The sequence below is a fragment of the Chiloscyllium plagiosum genome, unplaced genomic scaffold, assembly GCF_037043375.1.
Source record: "Chiloscyllium plagiosum isolate Xiang-an unplaced genomic scaffold, Cpla_swu_hap1 HiC_scaffold_35, whole genome shotgun sequence".
NCBI lineage: Eukaryota > Metazoa > Chordata > Chondrichthyes > Orectolobiformes > Hemiscylliidae > Chiloscyllium > Chiloscyllium plagiosum.
The window spans coordinates 35,771,792-35,796,027 of NW_028270173.1; the positions used below are offsets into that span (position 1 = coordinate 35,771,792).

The 24,236-nt window shown below is 40.3% G+C and overlaps 1 pseudogene; it reads right to left on the reverse strand.

Moving 5' to 3' along the window:
* Positions 1 to 849: 849 nt before the first annotated feature.
* Positions 850 to 23,369, reverse strand: LOC122541234 (muscarinic acetylcholine receptor M2-like; annotated as a pseudogene).
* Between the last annotated feature and the right edge of the window lie 867 nt (positions 23,370 to 24,236).

The window sequence follows — 24,236 nt, forward strand, 5'->3', positions numbered from 1 at the left end:
TCTGTCTCGAAAAATACCAAAACGGTAAAATGCGCACCTTAATACCACAGCATCGTCACAACTTCAATATTGTAATGATTTGGAGATGCCGGTGTTGGACTGGGGTGTACAAAGTTAAAAATCACACAACACCAGGTTATAGTCCAACAGGTTCCAATTAAACCTGTTGGACTATAACCTGGTGTTGTGTGATTTTTAACTCAATTTTGTAAGGGTTTCTGTCTCTACCAATCCTTTCAGGCAGTAAGTTCCAGATACCCACAGTCCTTTGCGTGAAACTCTTTTCATCATATATCCACTACAATGTTTCTTCCAGATCTTAAATAGTTAGCTTGTTCCTCCACTTGAATATAGGTATCTGCTTATTGCTTGATAAGCGTTGATTTCACGACCAGATAATATGCAAAGGTTTACACCAAGACTTCCTCAGTAATGGCTGGGATCAAATCCTGTGCTGATGGCATTAATTTGCTAACAGGCGAGTTGATTCAGTCCTTCGGCCTTATTAAATTGCACGCTATAACCTAGATAACATATTTTACGTTGAGTGATATGATTTAAAAATGAACTGAGCATTTCTCGCTAGATATTATTATACCACGTTTAATATTGCTGAGAATTTTATCTTTCAGTTCCTTCATACATTCATGTGAATAATCAACACATTTTTACATTTAATGTGCATCGCACGTTAGTGGGGCCTAACTAAACGGGCCTCCAAAATTACACATGACAACTGCTTAATTGGTCCATAATCAGACACAAGAAAACACATGCTTCATTGCCAGTCGTGGATGGATATCATGAGAGTCACCATTATGTTCGCAAAGCAGTGCTTGTTTGAAGTATTCATCTTGTTGCACCAACATTTCTGTACTGACACAAGAGAAGATACTTGAAAGTTTTCTTGAAATTGTGATTACAGAGTGCATAACAGGCTGGGTTGACAGTGCTGTTAATGTAACAGAGCCAGTATCCAATAGTCCAAACTGGATTGGGGACACAGATTGAACAAAAAGTTTTAATGAACACGATAACATTGTATGGGGTCCAGGTTATAATAAATGCCAGGAGAAGTGCGAAGATGGTTTGAGTCACCCTCATTTCTCGGGTTGTAATGACCTTCTTCTTAGCAGAAGTCTTGGTCACGGTATTGATTTTATCGTCAGCTCTGATCTCTCTGCCTGTCCCATTCTCGCTACTGATGGTCGCTACTACTATTCCTGAATTAGTTGAACTGTTATTGTAGTTTTGAGATTTGAGAGCTATCTTTAAACAAAATAGTTTGCATATTTCCTTACTGAGACAGCTTTGCTCACTTGGAAGATTTGTTCTCTGTTTCATTCCTTGTTTCATCTGGATTGATGGGAACCCACTGAAAGAAGTGCGCTAATTGAAGAACTCTGGCCCCTTTTTTTGGGCACAATTAGAATTTGTTATTTCACCATTTTGCTTTTGGACGGGGGAGGTACCGTCATCCACATTGGTTATGCTGTTGCCATCCAATTTTATAATTGTATCCTTCATTAGACTGGGACAAACACTGTCCTTGCTTGATTCTGACATCTTCTTATTCTCTTTTATTCGACACTTGCTGGCTCGAGATATGTGCACATACAGGATCACCATGATAGTAACAGGGAGATAAAACGCGAATACCGTAGTACCAAAAGTAACAACAGGATTTGAGAGGAACTGAACATAGCACTCGCCATCACTAACATTCCGTTCCCCTGTGATAAGCTGCCAGACGAGAATGGGAGGAGTGAACATAATAAATGGTAACATCCAAGCAGTCGCAATCATCATCATTGCCCTCTTCGTTGTTCTCCTCAAAGGGTAGCTAAGCGGTTTGGTCACACAGAAGTAGCGGTCAAGGCTGATCACAAGGAGGTTCATGGCGGAGGCATTGCTGACAACATAATCTACAGCAAGCCATAAATCACACATCATTGGGCCCATCGACCAGTGACCTATTACAATGTAAATGGTGTATAGATTCATGGAGAATACACCTACAATCATGTCAGCACAGGCTAAGCTGAAAATAAAGCAGTTATTAATAGCTTGTAATTGTTTGTTGACTTTAATAGAACATATGACCAGAATGTTTCCTATTATAGTCACTAAGCTTAATGATCCTGTTACAATCACAACGAACACCAATTTAAGCGTTTTGTACGAAGTCCCTTTTCCACTATCGAGCCAACCAACTGGGTTACTGAGAGATTCATTTCCATCTGTTCCATTTTCTGCTATGCGATTCTGATGCGCAGTTTGCGCTGATGAAACATAAATGTTGAAGTTAAATAAAAAGATCAATAAAGCATTTTGATTCCAGATCGTTCATTGAATTCTTACAGGAAAGAACAAACAAAGCAAGCGGCTTTTATAAACGTGAAGATGCTTCTCAGGCCCGGGTTTAATTCGAAACGACCTCATGAGGCATTAAATCTAAACTGATTACAATTTGATATTAATCACGCATGATAGCTTATTTACATTGGTCCAAAATGCCCGAATCACGAATGTTTTCCTTACATTTTTAGTGGTTAACATTTATTATTTTTGAGTTGTTAGATTTTCTGCATCAGCAGCAAATAATCATTTAAACTCATTCAATTCAAGCGAGAAGCAGAGAGTTAATGGAGAACAGATGAACCAGTAATACCCCGTCCTCACATACATACACAAAAAAAAACCAAGTGGGATACAATCTAATTAGCTCTCAGATCACGGCAGAAGAGAGGCTCACGCTCTGAGCTCTAAACCCTGGAAGAAGGGATAAAGCTGAATTTCAGTCAATTCATGCAGTCGTTATCCATTTGTTCATTTTGCATGTGATCTGAGTTCAAGAGGGAACATCCCAGTGAGCACGGCTGTAGGACATGTGACTGGCAGCAACGAACATTACAAATTGCAAGATGCAGAATGATGGATTGTCCCGGTGTTTTCCTGTAAAAATGATGCTTCTGCAACAATTTCGCTCACAGAGCAATGCTGCGAAGATCTTCAAAAAATATGGACCATACGTCCATTTAGCATCTCCGAGGTGAGATTTATCGGTTTGCATAAATGAACGGAAAGCCACAGAACGATGATGGCTTATCACCAGCGACAATTCCTCATTTTTCTGATCACATCGCTGCCATGTTTTACGAGGACAGCGCTGTAAACAGGGGAGGATGATTACTTCTCATGGATTTTGTCATTGCTGAGTAGAATTGAAATAGCATGGCATGATGTAACAATTCTTTACTGAAGCTGGTGCGACAAAAGTAACAAATATCCCAATCGCTGCATGTGAATATCGAAATAAATAATATTGCACTGATTAAAATTCCCATAAGGAACAAATGGAAACGAAAACAGAAATTGCTGGAGAAACTCAACATCTGTAGAGAGATATCAGTTAACATTTCCGGGCCAGTCAGCTTTCTTGAGAAAGGAAGAAGCACATGTCTGTTAGTTTAAAATTGACGTTCCAGAATGTTAAGTGTTCTGAAGTTTGCTGCAGAAAAAAAGTCTTCAAAGTTAGTGCCAAGAATGAAATTCAGCCAAAGCTGGGCATTGTATTTAAATCGATGACTATACATGAGTCCAGGGGAACATATTGAACCATGTACAAAAACAAGAGGCATGGAGCCAAACTGATTTTTTTTCCAAGTAGATAAAAGAGACATGATAGAGCAAATCATCTTGGACTGCACTGCATCATTCTATGGTTTCTGCTCGTCACTTAAATCGTCAATAAACTTCAGTACGAAATTGCCAAACTGTTGTTACAAAATTGTGTCCCCGATGATGCTCGTTTTCTGCTCATTTATTCTTTGAGTCCTGTTTTTTAATAAACACTATTCAGCTCAAATATTCCAATATTCAGTGGATTCCATTTAAAAAAAGTAAATGCCGAGAATTGACATGGGTATGCACTGTTTGAAAACTCAAAACACTGTTGCCTAATTTTTTTTTTAACGCTGCACCACATTCGAAATGGATGTGGAAGAAAAAGGCTTCTTTAGTAGTGAAAGACTACATTAATAATTTCGAATGAAACATTGTGTTATTAAGATGATAAATCAATGCATGCTTGAATTTCTTTTTTAAATCCACGATATTAGTAGCTGGCTTTTCTTCATTAGCACAATTTAACTTGAAAATGTCTTTTTTTCCCTAATTTCCTGCTTTAATTTTGTCAGAAAACAACCAAGCAACTGCTTCTCTTATCTGCGTGATGACATCGCAAGATTCCTTTGATTCTTTGCAATGCACAAACTGGTGTCGAGTAAGGGGAAGGTAAGGCCACAATATATTGACCGATTTTTTGTGAGGTGCTTTCTTTCAGTTCGTTCATTCCCCCACCCACATTGCAAACATATGAAACAATTTAAAATAGAAATACATTGTGCGTTTGGGCTTGACTGTTGGTGGTATTGTACCATTCAGCGAATGCTTCTATCAAGATCATTTTCGTCTGTAAGCTCTTCATAGTTCCCAGGAAACCATCCCTTTTTTTTGATGGATTTAGACCGGGCCTGGCACTTCCATAGCCCACTCAGTATATCAGTCGGCTATGTCCTTCTCTCGCACATATTTAATCTAGCTTCCTGTTCATTACCTGTCCTATACATTAAGTGTAGACACGTCCATCATTCTGCATCATAAGGAGTTTCATGTTCGAACTGCTGTGTGGGCAATTAACATCCCGAGTTTTTTTCTCAAACAATGTCACTGCTTTGTATTTTTTGCATCGTCATGATCATTTTGACATGTGAAATGATTTTGAAAATCAAAACCGTTAACTGTTTTGAAGAGTCTTATGACTTTGCATTTCACCCGTGTTTCATATTTTTCTCGAACTTTATTTGAACAATCGAGTCTGCTCCCTTTTATTCTCAATCTAATTTTTCTTTGCATCGATTGTTTTTCCCTCTGCGTTTGATTCTGCTCTTCAACTCTCCGCTGTCCCTTTTGGAAGCATTTGCTGCTGACAAACCTCATTGTTATTACCTATATCTGTGCAAACATTAGTTGTGTTTTCAGAAAAATTCAGGGAAACGAAGCAGCAATAGACAGAAATGCTAGCAGATACTCTTTCCTAACGGATTTACAGGTCAACTGTGAAGCATATGTTTTTTTTCTTGTTTATTCATTCACAGGATGACGGCATTGCTGGCTTGGCCAGCATTTATTGCTCATTAGTAATTGCCCAGAAGACAGTTCAGAGTCAACTATATTATTACAATTATGTTTTGTCCAATGCTGAGAGAAGCTACAAAGCAGGAGAGGCATCCATAGTATTGATGGTGCTCTTTAAAAAAATGGATTACACATGCACAGCAAAATGGTTTGAGAAGCATCAGCTTTAACTGAAAAGTGGGTAGCAAACCTTATCAGTGGTGTATGTTAAAAAAAAACCCAAATGCTCAGCACATCTCTGAAAGAAAAAAAATACGTTCACACTGAAATGTGTCGAACATCTGCTACAACGCAAACGTTCTCATGCGCCAGTTTAGAGGAAAGTAAAGACCACGAGGTGGAATAAATAATATAGCAAAACAGGGAAGTACCACGAGAGAGATGAAACTCGGCAATCATTAGTTCGGGAGAAAATATGAGACATAAATAGCGCTGACTTACTTAAAGGAAATGCCATGGGAAACAAAACAACTTTCATTTGCATACCTTTTTTGGGCCACAAGACATTCTTACCCTGCGGAGGAAGGGTATCAATTAATGTGATTTGAGAAACTGGCATGGGGCTGGGAAGGGGAGTAACATGGAATTTACTGACGACCCTTATGGTTTCAGTTCCATCACTTTATAGCCTGCAAAGTACTTTTATAATGTACTCACTGTTACATATATCGGACATATATGGCTGATTTCACCACAACAAAATCGTGCACTCAACGTTGTGTTAGTATTCGAATAATCAGGTTGAATGATGCTTATGGAGAGAGAATTACTGACTGTGGTACAATAAGTACCTCCCCTGTTCGTCAACAACAAAATTACAAGGGAGAGATTTCATCATTGCGTGCCTGCAGCCAGATCGCAGTTGATTAATCCCTCCAAAAAAGACATTTCAGTATTTCAGTTCTGATCATCTGGGAATGTCGTTCTGACTCTCCAGCAGTGCAGTACTCCACTTTTACAGATAATCAGACGGTGCAGTTGTTCCTCAGTACCGATCCTACGACAGTGCAATGTACATCCAATACCTCTCTTCTGACAGTGTAATACTCCTTTAGGAGTGACCCATCCATAACCCTTAACACATCCTGGTAAAGCGTTTCTGTACCCCCCGCCAAGGATTCTACGTTCTTCTGGTATTGGAATGGCCAAAACTATGTGCAATATTCCAAATGTGGTCGATTAAATTTGTTCACAGCTGGAACATGACTTGCAAAATTTTATAGTCTACGCCTTGAGATGATGAAGGAAAGTATGCCATATGCCTTCTGGAAACTTATCCACTTGTGTTGCCACATTCAGTGAACTTTGGACGTGTATGCCGAGAACTCTCTGAATGTTAATGTTTCGAAGAGTTGTATCATTTACTGTGTATTACCGTCCAATATTAGACATTCTAAAATACATCAGTTCACATTTGGTCAGACTTAATCTATCTGCTTTTTCTTTGCCCAACTCTCTTGCCTATCTGTATTCAGCTGTATCCTATGGCAAACGTCCTCAGTATTTGTAGCTCCCTCATTTTGTGTATTCGACAAACTTCCTAATCAGACGACAGACATTCTAATCCAAACTATTTATGCATTGATCGCAAACAATAGGGATCATACTGAACCCTGTGAAAGAAATGAAATTTATAACTCATGGAAATGATGCTTAATGTCTCTTATGAGTTTAGGCTGGTCTGTACTGTCTCCCTCCATTCTTACAAAAAACGCAAATGAGTTTTATTTTTGTTCATAACATTTTATCAGCAAAGAGGCTACCTTGAATATCATGATTTGGACATGCTGGTGTTGGATTGAGTTGTACAAAGTAAAAATCACACAAATCCAGGTTATCGTCCAACAGGTTTAATTGGCACTACTAGCTTTCGGAGTACTGCTCCTTCATCAGGTGCTGTGGAGTACACAATTGTAAGACAGAATTTATAGCAAAAGTTTACAGTGTGATGTAATTGAAATTATATATTGAAAAATACCTTGATTGTTTATTAAATCTCTCATCTGTTAGAATGACCATGATAGATTTACTTCTTTCATATTTAAACCACATTCTCAGGTTAACTGTAACAGCTGGTGTCAGTCGAGATAAGATGTTAGGATTAGATTAGGTTACTTACAGTGTGGAAACAGGCCCTTCGGTCCAACAAGTCCACACTGCCCCGCCGAAGCGTAACCCACCCATACCCCCTACATTTACCCTTTACCTAACAATACGGGCAATTTAGCATGGCCAATTCACCTGACCTGCACATCTTTGGACTGTGGGAGGAAACCGGAGCACCCGAAGGAAACCCACGCAGACACGGGGAGAACGTGCAAACTCCACACAGTCAGTCGCCTGAGGCGGGAATTGAACCCGGGTCTCTGGAGCTGTGAGGCAGCAGTGCTAACCACTGTGCCACCGTGCCACCCACAGGATGTTGAACGTGTTAACCTCCCTGTGTTCCCTTTCTGTGCCATAATGTTTAGACGGATTCTAAACTAAAAGGTGAGTTAACAGAGTCTTACATGGATCAAGAAGTTTTTGAGCAAAGTACAATGTAACTGCAAGTACAAATTGACCTCACAAACGCATATATGTATTGGATGTAGGTTTGCTCACTGAGCTGAAAGGTTCATTTCCAGATGTTTCGTTACCTTACTAGGTATCATCTTCCAGGTAACTGCTTTCTATTTAGATGTTTGGATTTCTTTGGGTTGGTGATGTCAATTCATGTGGAGATGTTATGCAGAGACTTTGCGAACCATCCAAACCAAACTCTGCGTCTGCTACATGGATGACACCTTTGTTATCACTAAACGAAATAAGTTAGAGGAAACCTTCAAGACCATCAATAATACCCTTACTGGCATAAATTCACTAAAGAGGAGGAAAATAACAACAAACTTCCATTCCTCGCTGTCACAGTAGAGCGAACAGCCAATGGGGAACGTCAAACCTGCTTTTACAGCAAAACAACACATACACACCAAATATTGAACTACAGAAGCAATCAACCCAACACCAACAAACGAAGCTGCCTCAGAACATTATTTCAACGATCCCACTTACATTGCAGCGCAGAAGAACGACGCAGAGCAGAGGAAAATCACCTATAGCGTGTATTCAAAAGATTGGGTACCCAATGAACACAGTCCACCGATTTCTCAGCAAAAAAACCAAACAAGCAGACAAAACACGTCCAGAAACCCAAGCCCCTCTCCCCTACATCAAAGGCATCTCTGAAATGACTGCCAGATTACTCAGACCCCTTGGCATCATGGTAGCCCACAAACCCACCAACACACTCAAACTGCAGCTAATGAAAATGAAAGACACTATACAGACAATGAGCAAAACTAACATCGTTTACAACATACCGTGCAAGGACTGTAACAAACACTATATTGGACAAACAGGCAGAAAACTAGCCACCAAGATACATGAACACCAACTAGCCACTAAAATACATGACCCTCTCTCACTAGTATCCTCACACACGGATGAGGAAGGACACCACTTCGACTAGGACAATCCATCCTAGGACAAGCCAAACAAAGACATGCACGAGAATTCAGAGAAGCATGACAATCCAACCGGAACTCTATCAACAAACACATCTAGTTAGACCCCATCTACCATCCCCTGAAAAAAGGAACAGGAAGTGACTTCACCCCAGGAAATAACATCACCCCAGGAAATAACATCACCAACACAAAGAAACCCAAACATATAAATGGAAAACAGGGATTTTCAGTATTGCTTCGCATCAGGTTCACTGAAGATGTTACCCAGTAAGGTAATAAAACATCTGGAAATGAATCTTTCAGCTCAGCGAGCAAACCTACATCCAAAGCCTCAACCTGAGCTACAAATCTTCTCAAAACTCGGTATATATGTATGTGTGCATGTGGGTTTGTGTGTGTGTGTGTTTGGGGTGGGGGGTTGTGAGTGCCTGTGAGAGAGAGTGTATATGCGTGTGTGAGTGTAAAGTGGTCGAAGTCTGTGAGAGGGTGCATGTGTGAGCGTGGCAGTGTGTATGTCTACAGGAGTGTGTGTGTGTGTGTGAGTGTCTGTGTGCGTGTCTGTGTGTGTGTGTGTGGGAGTGCCTCTGTGTTTTGTGTGTGTGTGTGTATCCGAGTGCCTGTGTGTGTGTATAGTTCAATGGTGGTCACCTGTAGTGTGACATGAACTCAAGGTCCCTGTTGAGGCCCTCCCTATTGGTACAGAACTTAGCTATCAGCCTCTGCTCGGCCACTTTTCACTGCTGCCTGTCTCAAAGTCCACCTTGGAGAAAGGCCACCCGAAAATCCGAGGTCGAATGTCCAACTGGGAGGGAACACTTCTGTCTGCTGATTGTTGTGCAATGCTCATTCATCCATTTCCATAGCCTCTGCTCGGTTTCACAAATACACCATGTGTCAGAACATCGTTGCCTGCAGTGTATGAGATAGACACATTGGCTGAGTCGCATGAGTACCTGCCAGGTACATGGTGGGAGGTGTCCCCATGTAATGGTGGTATCTATGTCAACACTCTGACACGTCTTGCAACGCCTACTGTTACAGGATTGTATGGAGCTGTCCTGAATGCCGGGCAGTTTGCTACGAACAATGATCTGTTTGAGGTTTGATTGTTTTTTAAAGGCAAGCAGTGGAGATGTGCGGGTAGGTCTTGGCGAGGTGCTCATCCTCATTGATAATGTTTTGCGGGAGGCGAGGATCATAGCATAAGTTTTTGGCTTTTGGGAAGTACTGGACAACAAAGGGTATCCTGTCGGTTGCAGCACATGTCTGATCCTGAGGTGGTCATTACGGTTCCTTGCTGTGGCACGTTGGAACTGGCGGTCAATGAGTGGAGCATCATACCCCGTTCTTATGAGGACATTCCTGAGTGCATTCAGGTGTCTGTCATATTCCTCCTCATGTGAACAGATACGGTGTACACGTAGGGCTTGTCCATAGGGGTTGCCTGTTTTAATAATTTTTTGTGGAAGCCGGAGAAGTGCAGCATTGTGAGGTTGTCTGTGGGTTTGTGGTAGAGTGTAGTGTGCTGAGTTATCAAACTTTAATCGAGATGCATGTGTCCAAGAATGAGACAGATCGTAGAGAGCAGTCCATGGTGAGTTTGACAGTGGGATGAAACTTGTTGATATCACTGTGTAGTTTTATCTGTGACTCCTCACCATGGCCCAGAGGAAGAAGATGCCATCAATGTACCTGGTGTATAATGTTGGTTGGAGGTCATGCGTAGAGAAGAAGTCTTGTTCGAACCTGTGCATGAAGATATTGGCATATTGGGGTGCAAATTTGGTCCATGGCTGTTCCATGAGTCTGGATGAAGAACTGGTTGTCAAAAGTGAGCGAGGATAAAGCGAATGATTTGTAGGATGGTGTTATGAGATTGGCAGTTGTTGGTGTTGAGTACTGAGGCTGTTGCCACGATGCCATTATTGTGAGCAAGCCGGTGTAGAGTGCTGAAACATCCATTGTGATGAGGAATGTTCCCGGTTCGACTGGTCCATGGGTGCTGAGTTTATGTAAGAAAGTCACAGTGTCGCGACAGAAGCTGGGTATCCCCTGTACAAGGGTTTCAAGATGCCTTCAACATAGCCGGAGAGATACTCACACAGGGTCCAATTGCCTGATATGATGGGACATATTGGTATATTGGCTTTGTGTATCTTTGGAAGGCAGTAGAAGTCAACTACAACTGAAGTACGTCGGATGAGGGCACGTAGGGAACTCTGAAGGACTGGATCCAAAGTCCTGATCAATGTATTTAGTTCACAGGTGTATTCTGTGGTCGGATCAGCTGGTAGTTGCCTGTAGTGTTCCTGATTGTTCAGTTGTCGGTACGCTTCCTTGTATTCTGAATGATGATGGCTCCTCCTTTATCTGCTGGTTTGATGACAATGTTTTGATTGGTTTTGAGAGCATGGATGGCGTTGCATTGTGAACTGGTGATGTTTTGTTCTACCTTGACGGTACAGCTGATGAACCTGGCAATTGTATATTTCCTGATGGTTTGAGCATACATGTCAACCACAGGGCAGCTGCCCTCCAGTGGGGTTCAAGTTGACTCCTTCTTTGGTAGCTCCGCTACAGATCCCTATGATGATTGTTCTGGTTCGTCAGTAGCCTTGTTGCGATCACTGCTGGCAGCCTGAAAGAATTCTTGGAGTCTCATTCATCTGATGAATTCCTCCGTGTCTGCTGCAAGAACCAAGTCGTTAATTTTGGTGGTGGGGCAGAAATTGAGACTCCTGCTCAGGGTTTCAATCTCTTCCAGTCGAAAGATATGGTTCAATAAGTTGATAACAGACTTCCCCGCGGTGATAATGTTACCCACTGTGGTGCCAAGGTGGGCTTCGCTATTACTGGTGAGAATGCCAAGTTTCTCCACTTTTTTGTTCTTGGTGTGCATGTAAATGATGTAGTGTTGTTGCCTTGTCTGTTTCGCCAACTCCATACAACTCTCTCACAGTAGGCACTGCAAGACGTGTCAGAGTATGGACATGGATACCAACATTACACATGGCGACACCTCCCACCATGTGCGTGGCAGGTACTCATGCAACTCAGCCAATGTAGTCTATCTCATACATTGCAGGCAAGGATGCCCTGAGCCATGGCATATTGGTGAAACCAAGCAGAGGCTACGGCAGCAAATGAATGGACACTGCACAACAATCAACAGACAGGAGTGTGTCCTCCCAGTTGGAGAACACTTCAGCGGTCCAGGCCATTCGACCTCGGACGTTCAGGTGACCTTCCTCCAAGATGGAATTTGGGGCAGGCAACAGCGAAAAGTGGTCGATCAGAGGCTGATAGCTAATTTCAGTAACCATATGGAGGGCCTGGACCGGGACCATGAGTTCATGTCCCACCATTGCACTATACACACACAGACACTCCTACACACACACACACACACACACACAAACACACTCCCACACTCCCGCACTCACACAAGCACCCTCTCACAGACTTAGACCACTTTACACTCACGCACACACATGTATACACTCTCTCACAGACTCTCACAACCCCTCACCCCAGGTGCGCGCGCACACACGTTAACATATGCGTTAAACATACGTTTGTGGGGTGAATTTGTACTTGCAGAGTTATATTGTACTTTGCTCAAAAACTGCATAAATCCATTTAACTCACTTTTTAGATTAGAATCAGTCTAAACATTATCGCACAGACAGGGAACACAGGGAGCCAAAAACTTTCAACATCTTAACATCTTATCTGGGCTGACACCAATTGTTTCAGTTAACCTGAGAATGTAACTTTTAAAAAAAAAGTTTTGTGATTTACATATGAAAGAAGTGAAACTATCATGATCATTCTAACAGATGAGAGGCTTAACAATGATCACAGTATTTTTCAATGTATAATCTCAGTTACATCACACTGTAAACATTTGCTATAAATTCTGTGACGTACAATTGTGTACTTCACAAGCACCTGATGAAGGAGCAACACTCCGAAAGCTAGTGCTTCCAATTAAACCTGTTGGACTATAACCTGGTGTTGTGTGATTTTTAACTTGATTACCAGTTACTGTTACTGACCCTCTGCCCTGAAGGCTATTTTTGCTTGTTGTCATGAATGTTGAAACGATACCCTGTCATACCATTTACATATTAAAAAGGCGCAATTCATAGCATCCACATGTATTGGATATCACTGTTTACCCGCGGTTCAGACCTAACATAGTCCACTTACTACTGTTTTTGTAGTTCTTTCTGTTAGCCAATTTGTTATCACCAATGTCCCTATCAATGCTAGGGACGTTAACTATCATGTTGTTTCCTAATCTAATTTCGGATTAACAATGAGTTTAACAAGGAATTTTTTTTTGCTTCAGAATGATTAATAAAAAAGATCCAGCACAGCAGCAAGCTTTTTATTTCAACCGTTCTATCCTGGATATTTCAAAGATCTGTTGAACGACCCTCACTTTTTCTCACTGTTTTACAGTATTCTGGCAATTGTTCTTCCTTCAGTTATTTATTATATTCCTGTTTGAAGCCGACAGTTGCATTTGAGTCAATCAACTTATCAAGTTCTGGGTTTCAAATCCTGAGCACTGTTTGTGCGAAATTGTTTCCCTTTGTTTTTATGCGTTTTGTTTTGAACGTCTGTGTACCTGATTATTAGTAGTATAGCCATTGGAATCATTTTATCTTAGTATAGATCATTATGCAAAAAATCTCATTGAATTTATGGATTGTGGGCATCACTAGCTAGGCCAGTCAGTATTAATCCACTCACCGTTACGCTCATTCAACATTCAAGCGACCTTCCCTTCTAATCATTCTCCCTTTAATGTTTATTTTATCTTTACAATTACAACATTAATATTCACTTCAACCACTTCTGCAGTGAAATCAGTTTTCCTATCAATCTTTGATTGATGTTTTGGAATTCGTTGTTGGTTTTGAAGGGGCCGAAGTGTAATTTACACTTCCAAACATTCAAGCCCTGTATCTACTCTAATTTAAAATCTGCCCGCCAGCATGTTTTGGATTGCTAATCTTCTCCTCACCCTTTTCACTGTTTCCACCACATTGATGGCGATCACTTGGCGATCAGGCCTACAGACATTTTTTTGAAATTATACTCGGAAAGGTTTTCTCTTTATGTTTATCATAACCTGACTATTAAAGTTTATCAACTTAGAAACAAAACTGCTGTTTCATATGTTTTTTTTTGTTAACTTGCTGCCACTTGTTAGATTGGTATAATGGGAATGCAACAATCACTTTTTCCTGTATCTTAACATGATTTGCAGCTGCATTATTGATTTTTCCATTCCTTCAAACAAAAGTTTGTTTTATAACACATTTATTTCTATTGAACTTTAGCTTACAAGTGTTTGGCTATTCCTCGAGTTTCCAAGTATTCCCCTACAATATTTTAAAATCCTCCTTATTTCCAATTTTTACACTCTGAGACCTGTATTGTTGCCACTCACAGAAAAAAGTCGAGAGTTCCCAGATCATGAATTCGGTGAGAATTACTGGTAATGGTGGGAAGTATCTCGCTCACATCGTTTAATGAATTAACCAATTTAAGTAAACGGATTATTGAACACATATTTCAACTGCTCTCTGAATTTACTGAGAGTCAAGGCATAAATGTACGTACGTGTGCAGCAACTTAGGAGCTGGAGCATGACTCCTAATTCTTGCCTTAAATAAGGCACCAATATAGACTCAGACTCGAAGAACAGCATCCCAACACATGCAGAATCCACCACATGGGTCGACCATAACAGAATGAAATTCCCAGATAGAACAAAAAGTAAAGTGATGGATTTTGTGTGTCTCTCCATTATCGGTTGGGAAGGACACTCACTATTGCTGCTTCCCTGTGGTCTCTTACAGACTGTTCTGGATAATAATGTATGTCTAATGATGAGAGCAAGAAGCAGTAGAATGACGACAAATGGAAACACCAGAGTAAGAAGATAGTGAAGACGCATGGCTGTCAACCTATCCTGTGTTTCCGTGACATTTCTTGATACACAGCAAAACCAAGCTCTGTACCCAAGCAGGTAATCATCCATTAACATAACATACCACGTGAGCTCAATAAAATCACCGATCCCAGGGTAAAAGCCGCAGTTTTCTCAGTGCAATATTTCCGTTTAAACTTATGGAAACAAATGGCTACAAACCAATCAAAAGTGAACACGACAGTGAACCAGACACAACAGTCTGTGGCTGAATGAAGCATGATGTCATGGATTTTATATATTTCGGTGAAGTGCTCAAGGACAAAACTTTTCTGAAAAAGAATAGGAAAGTATCTGTCCATCAATTCAATAATAAGAAGCAAGGTATCCGCCGCAGCCATAGACAGCAAGTAATGGGTAACACATTTGGTGAGACCACAATTCCCCCAAGATAGAATCAGAGCAGTCACTATGTTAACTGTAAGGAAGAGATATAAATATGAGAAAAAGTAGTTCACACTTGTAAAACAAAACGTCACTATTCAGATATTGTCAAAAGTACAACATATCAATATGTTCTCATTTTGATATATTTTCAGATCTACTCAAATACACAGGACTATCAAAATAGTTGGTGTGTGCATTTACAGATAATTAGGTGGGAAACTCCTCAACGAACTTATTTCAGAGCCAACAGAAGTTTTTCATATTTATGTCAGCGGTATTCTGCACGCTGATGATCCTGCACTAGCCTGAAGACAAGTTACCAAACCTCATGGATTGACGTGTGCGATCTTCTCTTCCACACACTATAGTTCAAGAAAACTCTGCTTTGGGACAATGTGGCGTTTCTACTCACATAATCAGCCTGAAAAAGAAAAATAGCACTGGAAGCAATCAACAATTTCTGCCACCTAGTCTATGTTGAGAGAGAAACTGCCTCCTACTGACAAACTCAGAAAAACACCAGTCTCCACGTTTGATCCGTTGTTAGAGCTGATAGGAAGAGAAAAAACAAACAACTGAAACAATCTGACCGACGCTACCTTTAGTGGTTGAATACATTCAGCCAATTGCTTATTGATCGTGAAGCGTGAATAACCAAAATGACAATGTCAGGGTAGCGGTGTTAAAGCGACTGAGGCCGAGGCTCAGGTGCTCCTTTCTCTCTCTGCTGTTTTACTCTGTTTTAACTTCTTTTTCTTTTTTATCTTTAGTCTTTTTTAATCTTGATGCCGTTTGCTTTCATTTGGGGAGCTCAAATGCGGAGACATTGGCGGGGTGGATGAGTAATGGTGGCAGTGTAGGATACAAAGCGGTTGTAGGGAGATGACGCTGGAGAGTGGTGACTTTAGTTCCAGTGGCGGTAACGTTGTTTGGTCTGGTGCAGGCAGCGCCATTGTGGTGGCTGAGGCTGTGACAGCAATTCTCGGCCAAATGCAGGATTCATGGTGGCGGCGGTGGAAAAATATTGGTAGAGAGTGGCAACTCTCTACTTTGGAGGGGAGTCATTTGTAACAACTAAACCGGGACTCAGCCGAACCCCCGTCAGTGGTGGAGATTCCATAGTCCGACCAATTTCTACCGTCAGAGGGAGAGCCAGAAGTCGCCTGGACAGCTTGGGATATTCCATTTGGTTTTGTTCCTGTTCCTTCAATGTGTACTTGTTGCATTGTTTCTCTAAGATGGCGAGGAGATTGTAGACTTTCACCGTGTTCCTGTACTTGGTTAAAAATCACACAACACCAGGTTATAGTCCAACAGGTTTAATAGGAAACACACTAGCTTTCGGAGCGACGCTCCTTCATCAGGTGATTGTGGAGGGCTCGATCGTAACACAGAATTTATAGCAAAAATTTGCAGTGTGATGTAACTGAAATTATACATTGAAGAATTGATTGTCTGTTAAGCCTTTCATCTGTTAGAATACAGTGATAGTTTCACTTCTTTCATGAGTAAATCACAAAACCCTTTTTTAAAAAAAGGGGTTCTAACAGATGAAAGGCTTAACAGACAATCAATTCTTCAATGTATAATTTCAGTTACATCACACTGCAAATTTTTGCTATAAATTCTGTGTCACGATCGAGCCCTCCACAATCACCTGATGAAGGAGCGTCGCTCAGAAAGCTAGTGTGCTTCCTACTAAACCTGTTGGACTATAACCTGGTGTTGTGTGATTTTTAACTTTGTACACCCCAGTCCAACACTGGCATCTCCGAATCATTCCTGTACTTGGTATGTGACAAGAGAATCTCGTCTAATCTAACCGGCTGAATCAAATATGCCAAGAACGGTTTTGGCACTTAAATGTGGATATCTCACTAGTTTTGGTCGTTCCACGTCTACAAAGAAATTCCTTGCAAGAAGATGAATGTGTAAGGGATCTCAACTTCAAGAAAATTGTCAAACAACACCTCAGACGTCAACGGCAATCAGAAGTCAAGAATTCTTCCTGAAGATTGATATAAATAAAGACAACTTCTGTAAAGTGCAACCAAAATGCACTCAAATTTTAGAGATGCAAAAGGGAATTCCAACTTGTCAAACTTGGTCACAACAGATTCCATCCACAATGACGAATGAGGTGAATTTCCTTCGTGATACTTGGATCAGTCTGTCTCGTTCCACATCGCTTGCACAACCTTTATCACAAGTGAAGCAAATCATTTCACCGATGCTCCCCATTTTTCTGAGGCTGCATTTGCATCATCTCTTGCAGGTGGTTCGTTGTTAAACTGAGATTAATTTTGGAATTCACGTGTGACAATACAATATGTTGGTGTCAGTGACAACTACCCAACGCACACCATCACTTAATGAAAATGAATATTTGAGATAAAGAAAAAAAATGGAAGTCTTATTGTGACAGAGTTCCTTTCTCTCTGCCTTAGAATCCAGTCTCGAGTCCAGCATCAAAATGTTTTCGTGCTGGATGTTAAAGTGGTACTGTGATCAAACCAATTGATAATTAGTGAGTAAGTCCATTCACACACCTGATGGCTTTTCAGTAAGAGCGGCAACATCTCCTGATCAGCAATTCAGTGGAATGGGATAGCAAACCATTATAGTCACTCCAATGCGAGTGTATGATCCAATGTCCAAAAACCCTCTCTGCTTTCTGTTTTCTGCTGATTCATAATCCATAGCAGTAATTAATTGCTAAACGTCATGGTACAGGAAACATGTATTGACATTTATTAACCTTTGGCTATCCGACAGGAAAGAAGTACTCAGTATAAATGGATCATTTGCACATTTACAGACTATGATTGTTGGAGGCACAGTCAGATCAGTATATGTGTTCGTTCACAACCTATATCAACGTTTTGGCCGCACAAACCAAATGTAATTTTCTAAAATTGCAGACGTCACTAAGGAACTCAGGGATGTATCCAATGAGGAACATGTAAAACACACTCCAGAAAATGTGGACAGGAATAATGATTGGGAATAAGACGGCAATTGACATGCATATATATTTGGGATTATCCAATTTCACAAGAAGAACATATGTCCAGAGTAGTCCATAAATGGTGAGAGGTAGACATTTCTAAATTAGGAAAGGAACCTTTGTGTGCTTGTCAATAAATCTCTGAAGGCATGCATTCAAGTGTCTTGACAGATTAGAATGGTGAATGGAATGTTGGCCTTTCTCACAAGGGGATCTGAGTACAGCTGTGCTGAATTGTTGCTCTCATTATTCGGGAGCTTGTTTAGCCTGCAGCTGGATTACTCTGTGCAGTTTTGGCGTCTTTATTCAAAGATATGTTTAACATCGAAGGAATGTAATGAAGATTCACCAGACATGTTGTCTGGATATCATGATATGTCTCTTCAGAGAGATTCAACAAAGTTGGTTTGTAGATATAAGAGTTTTGACGAATGTGTCGTCATCGCCTTGAAAACTGCAAAATATATAAAGGGATCAAAAATGCAAGCAAGTTTGTTCCTCTGGCTTAGGATTCGGGAACTACATGTCATAACATTAAAATAACGATGTCTTTCATGACCAAAGTCTGGAGAATTTTGTTTTGCTCAGAGATAGGAAACCTTAGAGAACTGCAGCCTCGAGCCCTGTGGAAGTGCATCAGTTTAAATAGGTGTTGGTGTTTTTCTTAGCAATGCTGCAAAGGGTTATATGCCTAGAGTGAAAAAAATCTTGATACATTCAATCAGAAATGGCTAGTTATTGGCAGGTCAGAATTGTCGGTTGAATGGTCTACTTGTCTCATATGTTCCTATGTTCCCAAACAAGCGGAAAAGGCAGATGCACAAACGTGAATGGTAACAGTTTGTCAAAGATGATGTCGGAGACAGTGCATTCAGAAATTTTCCTAATTTTCGGGTAAAAAGAGCTATGCCTGTCAAAAAGTAGTGAAGAGACCAAGAAACATTAGTGGAGTTCGGGACTTCACAGCAAGTTGTTTATCGGACTGAGTGAGACACTCTCTCACGTGCCACAGACCCCATTAGGTTCAATTATTTCAAATCAACAATTTGAAAGGGGTCCACTGCAAGTCTATTGATTACATTAAATTACGATTAGGAAGTGATTCGTGCTTGTTATAAAATGAAGCTATCTTGAAAAGAAACAATGATGTGAAGTTAGGGATAACATAAAGTGAGATGGATGACCGGAGCTGCATTCCAAGTCATGACTGCGAAATTTATCACCGATTATCTAAGGTCTATGTATCTCCACGTGTTGATATTAATCTGTATCATGATGCGTGTGAGACAGAATTAGAATTCGTGTTTTCTAGTGTGTGCTGGAAATTTGAAATCTTTGAATCTGAAGGAGAAAATATCAAATGGGAACAATTGGAAAAGTAAATGGGCTACAGCATTCTAAATAAATCCAATAGCATTAAACATAAAAGTACATTGCAATAACTTGATGGGTGGAATGAATAAAGTTCATTCAATGAATGGCTTTGCTGGCTTAAAACAATGAAAGTTTATAAAACTTAATAACTGGATGTATAGACTTACCAGGAACACCAAAGACAGCAAGGAGAGGATAGTACATCTTTCCTAAATTGATGATGAAATTGTATATCATCCATTGGTCCATTTCAGTAGAGCCACTGATGAGAATAAGTGATGCATCTGCTGACACTAAATATATATAACCGATTGAAAAGTGTTTCATCGACAAAAATAAGTGGTGTATATTGATTCCATGGAGGCAGTAATTAATTGCAGTTAGTGAACAAATATGTTCAGATAATTCATTTCAGATTCAACACGTTTTGGTATCATTGCATACATTTGGCCACAGGTGCACCCTTCACAAAGCAAATTCCTTGATATTTCCAGTATAAACACGCCATGAAACCAACATCAATGCACACTTGATGGTCCCCATAGCATGAGACGATGCATTACTCGTCTAACTTCAGTGATCTGTTAAGCATACTCTATTTCGTTACAGTTATCAGCCCCATCTCACGCCCACGTTCCTATCACAAGCAGAAAATATCTCTGACAGAGACAAGTTCTTGTTTTCCAAAACTACAATACTAATTGCCCTCCACCAGGTGTCACCTCAACTGCATTACTGTCTGTGCATATATGGTGAAAATCCTACAAAGAACATTTTCCTTCCCTGCTGTCTTCATGCCCTTTGTCTAACTGAAAAGGCATGAGGGAGGCGTAATGTCAAGATACTTTAGAGGATTCCCTCTTTTGTAAATGGTCTAGGTGGGTGAAAAACAGAACAAGCTGCAATTAGTCTGCAGGTCAGTTTTGTTCTGTGGAGAGAAACATAATAAATATGGCAGGAGGATGACGTTAATCAGAACTGAATAAAGATTAAAATGTAATCATTTTAAGGTAGTGAAAAAGGCAAAAGGGTGCCTTGAAGAACAAAATACATTAATTATAAAGGGTGCTAAAGCAGGTTTGATGATATGGCAAAAGTTTTATATTACAAATGCCAAATACTCTTGTTGACTTCAGAAAAGCAACAAAAAATGCAAACATTGATGAGAACAATCGATCCCTGTAGTAAGGTAACACATACGATGAAGATAGAAGAAAGATTAATGAACCAAATAAAAACATATGGGCGACAGAATTTATGCTGAGGTTTTATCTAAAATAATGGAATTTAACGTTCAGTTGACCAGACTGTAGAAAACTCAGAAACTCTGCTACTATTCTTTCAACTTTCATTTCGCTTGATTGGCAGACAAGGACAAGCCAAGGCCAAGAAGGCCAGATTGAGAGCAACATTGGGAATTAACCAACCTAGTATTTCTAAACTTGGGGCCACAGTTGCAAACACAGTGGAAGTATATTGCGAATGGTCACTCAGTCTGTAATTAGATTCCTAAATATGCATGAGGCAGCATTATGAGCAAGAACAGATTATACCAAATTAAGGAATGCACATGTAAATCTATACTATCTGTATTATTGGGTTATGGCTTTGGTTTCTGAGAACGGAGTAGAAAACAAAGCTGATCTTCCATTTCATGTGTTTTTAACAAAATAAACTTTAGAAAAATGATACCGGATTTTGGAAATGACAGAGGTGAGGAGTAGGCTTTCAAGTACATTGTGGCCACTTGTAATGCTGAAAAAGTAAAGCAGTTAGTTAAGTAAGATGTGCATGACAGTGTTGGCTATTTGCCATGAATGGAACGCCATGATGAAATTATATTGCAATGTTAGCTGTTCACCATGAAGGAAGGCTTGGTGATTGGGAGTGTGGAAATTACAATATTTAGTCGAGGAGAAATAAAGCACTTCGTCAGTGTTAATATGTAAACATGCTTCGTCTTGAATGATAATACAGAAAAGTTGGGAGAACGGAATACGCCTCATTGCTCACTCAACTGATAACTCAATAACAAAGCAGAGCCTTCATTGAGAAACATTTCAAAACTCAGTTTGCAGCTTCAGTCTCAGACTGACCAGCAATAACAACAGTTGTGAATATTTATAATTCAGTCCATTCAAGAATCAGCAGCTGATATTCTAATGTCACTACGGTGCTGTGCAATTCAATAATGCTAAAATGAATGGACGAGGATCTTATCTGAATGTTAGTTCAAACTCTGAGGGCTGGAATGGACTGGTTTTGCTCTTGAGGTTCAGCAAGGGCACGTGCAATCTCATCAGATGATGTCAAGGAAGAGAAAAAAAAACAGTTTTGAAATGATAAATCATGAACAAGCTTAATTGAATTTAATTTGAAGTAGGAAAACCGACGTTTTCTATGAGTGAATATGGTTTATTGTCTATTGTCACATCGGGTCCATTATCTGCGCATGATTTAACTTTCAATTGGTGAGAAGCTGTCTTTCAGATTTTACTTGCATCCAAAATGCTCACCTAAATTATGTGGGATTTCTTCCTGGGAATTTTGTGTATTGGAACCGAGTTTGCTTATAAAGTGCAATTTTGCGATTCATGCTCGTGGGTGTAATGAAAATGGGATGAAACAAATCTGCTTCAATTCTCTCACACTACAGCCCAACTCCCAACTGATTAATGCTCCGAACGTTCAATGCTCGAAGTTCATGGATGCTAATCGACCCCCAACATCCTTCAGATCGATCATCTCAACATGTGTTAACTCATAATTTCAATGTCTCAAAGCTCAGATACTACGATATGTTCGATGAAATCTCACCAATTTCTATGTCATTCAATGCCACTGACAACAACACCGATTTCTTTCTTTAGTCAATCGGCAAATAATTAGTATTTACAGGGTTCGGAAGCTATGTACTATGATATCAGTGGAAAATTAAAACTGTAACAATATGATGGGATCAATGGTACGAAAAAGAAAACAGGCATATAACATAAAAGACTGTGTCGATGTTCTTAACATAAGGACGAAAGCATATAGGAGTCAAATCATGCCATTTTAACACTTTAATGCATTCAAATATATTTGGATAAATTGATCGAAACTTCAACTTAAGCATGTTAGAGTAACTGAAACACAGACAAGTATTCATTTTCACTACATCTGTCATATCAAAAGCGTGCAGCTGCATAGTTTGAAAGGAGGAAAGCAAAGTAGTGTTCTGTTTCCATTTGAACGGAGCCTCTGTCAATAAATGGAAGGGAAATTGTCCAGTGTTTTCACACGTACTTTCAAAATCATTGTTTTCATCAATGGGCTGACGAAACAGTTTATTTAAAACACAGCAGAAAATAAGACAGTGGACGCTGACAGATTTTAAGAACATTTTAAGTTCACTATCATAGTACAGAGAATTGAAAACAAAAACGCTTTAACATGTGACAACAATACAGAATGCCGATCAACATTCGTATCAACTTTGCTTCACGGTACAAAAATGTTGTGTTCAATCAATTGAGTAGAATCTCAACCCTCCCCAGGGAAATGGATAAAAAGAGAAACACATAACAGTGAACAATTGCTCAAGTGGCGTCCTAAAATATTCAAGGTTTCTATCGGGGTATATTTGTTTTCGGGTTTTCAAAATGCGCAACAAATGAAAAAAAGGTGGCTGGAGGGCATGCAGTCTTGAGAATAGGAGTTAAGATCTCAGAAGAACCGCGTTAGAGTTTTGCATACAAGAACGTCCGAGCTTTCAAAAAAATGCACACTAAACATGGCCTCAATTTTTAGCAGCGGCGGGAATGGTGACTGCGTGGACCAGGAGGCTGCCCGGAAGGTAACATTCCATTGAAAAAGACTTACCTTGAGAGACAATGGCGTCCATTTTCAGCAGCAGGGGGAGATGTAAGAGCTAGGACCAGGCCGCTGCAAGGAAGGTAAAGTACTTTTCGTTTGGGCAGCACAGCTACGTGGGAGCGGTAGAATTGCGCTCTGGGATATTGAGTGAACTAATATATTTGGGCAGCAGCCGAGACATTACACGTGTAGTGTCTCCCACCCGACCCATCTAGTAAATAATAAGACTTTATGGTATGTTCTTAATATGTGGATAATCTATTTCTTATTTATCGTGTGATTGGTAAAAAAAAAAGTCTTTTTTTACATATCTATTGTTTGATTTCATAATTGCGCAAAATTAAGCTTAAGAGTAAAAGTGGCAGGAGATATCCTTCCTGTGTTATGCTCCTCTTTCTCACTTTGGACCGTTTGATCGCCCTGACTGCTTCACGTGCAGGAAGTGGGGTCAGCTTCAGCTCTTGTTAGACAGCAAGACAGCTCTGAATCAGCAGATAGATTCATTTTAGGGAATCCTCGATGCTGTGGAGGTCGTAGATAACACGTTGAGATTAAGATTGATGAGGGAGAAAGGAAATGGGTTACAAAAGGCAGAGAAAGAGCAGGAAGGCAGTGCAGGTGTCCCCTGCTATCATCTTCCACCAAAACAGGTATACTGTTTTGGATACTGTGAGGGGAGATGGCTCACCCTGGGAAGGCAGCAGTAGCCAGGTTGACCGGCTCTGCTGGACAGAAGGGTGGGAAAACGACTGGAAGGGCTATAGTCATATGGGGATTCAATTATAAGGGAGAAGATAGACGGTTCAGTGGTAGAAAACGAGACTTGCGAATGGTATGTTGCCTTGCAGGTTCACGGGTCAGGGATCTATCAGATTGGCTTCAGGAGATTCTGAAG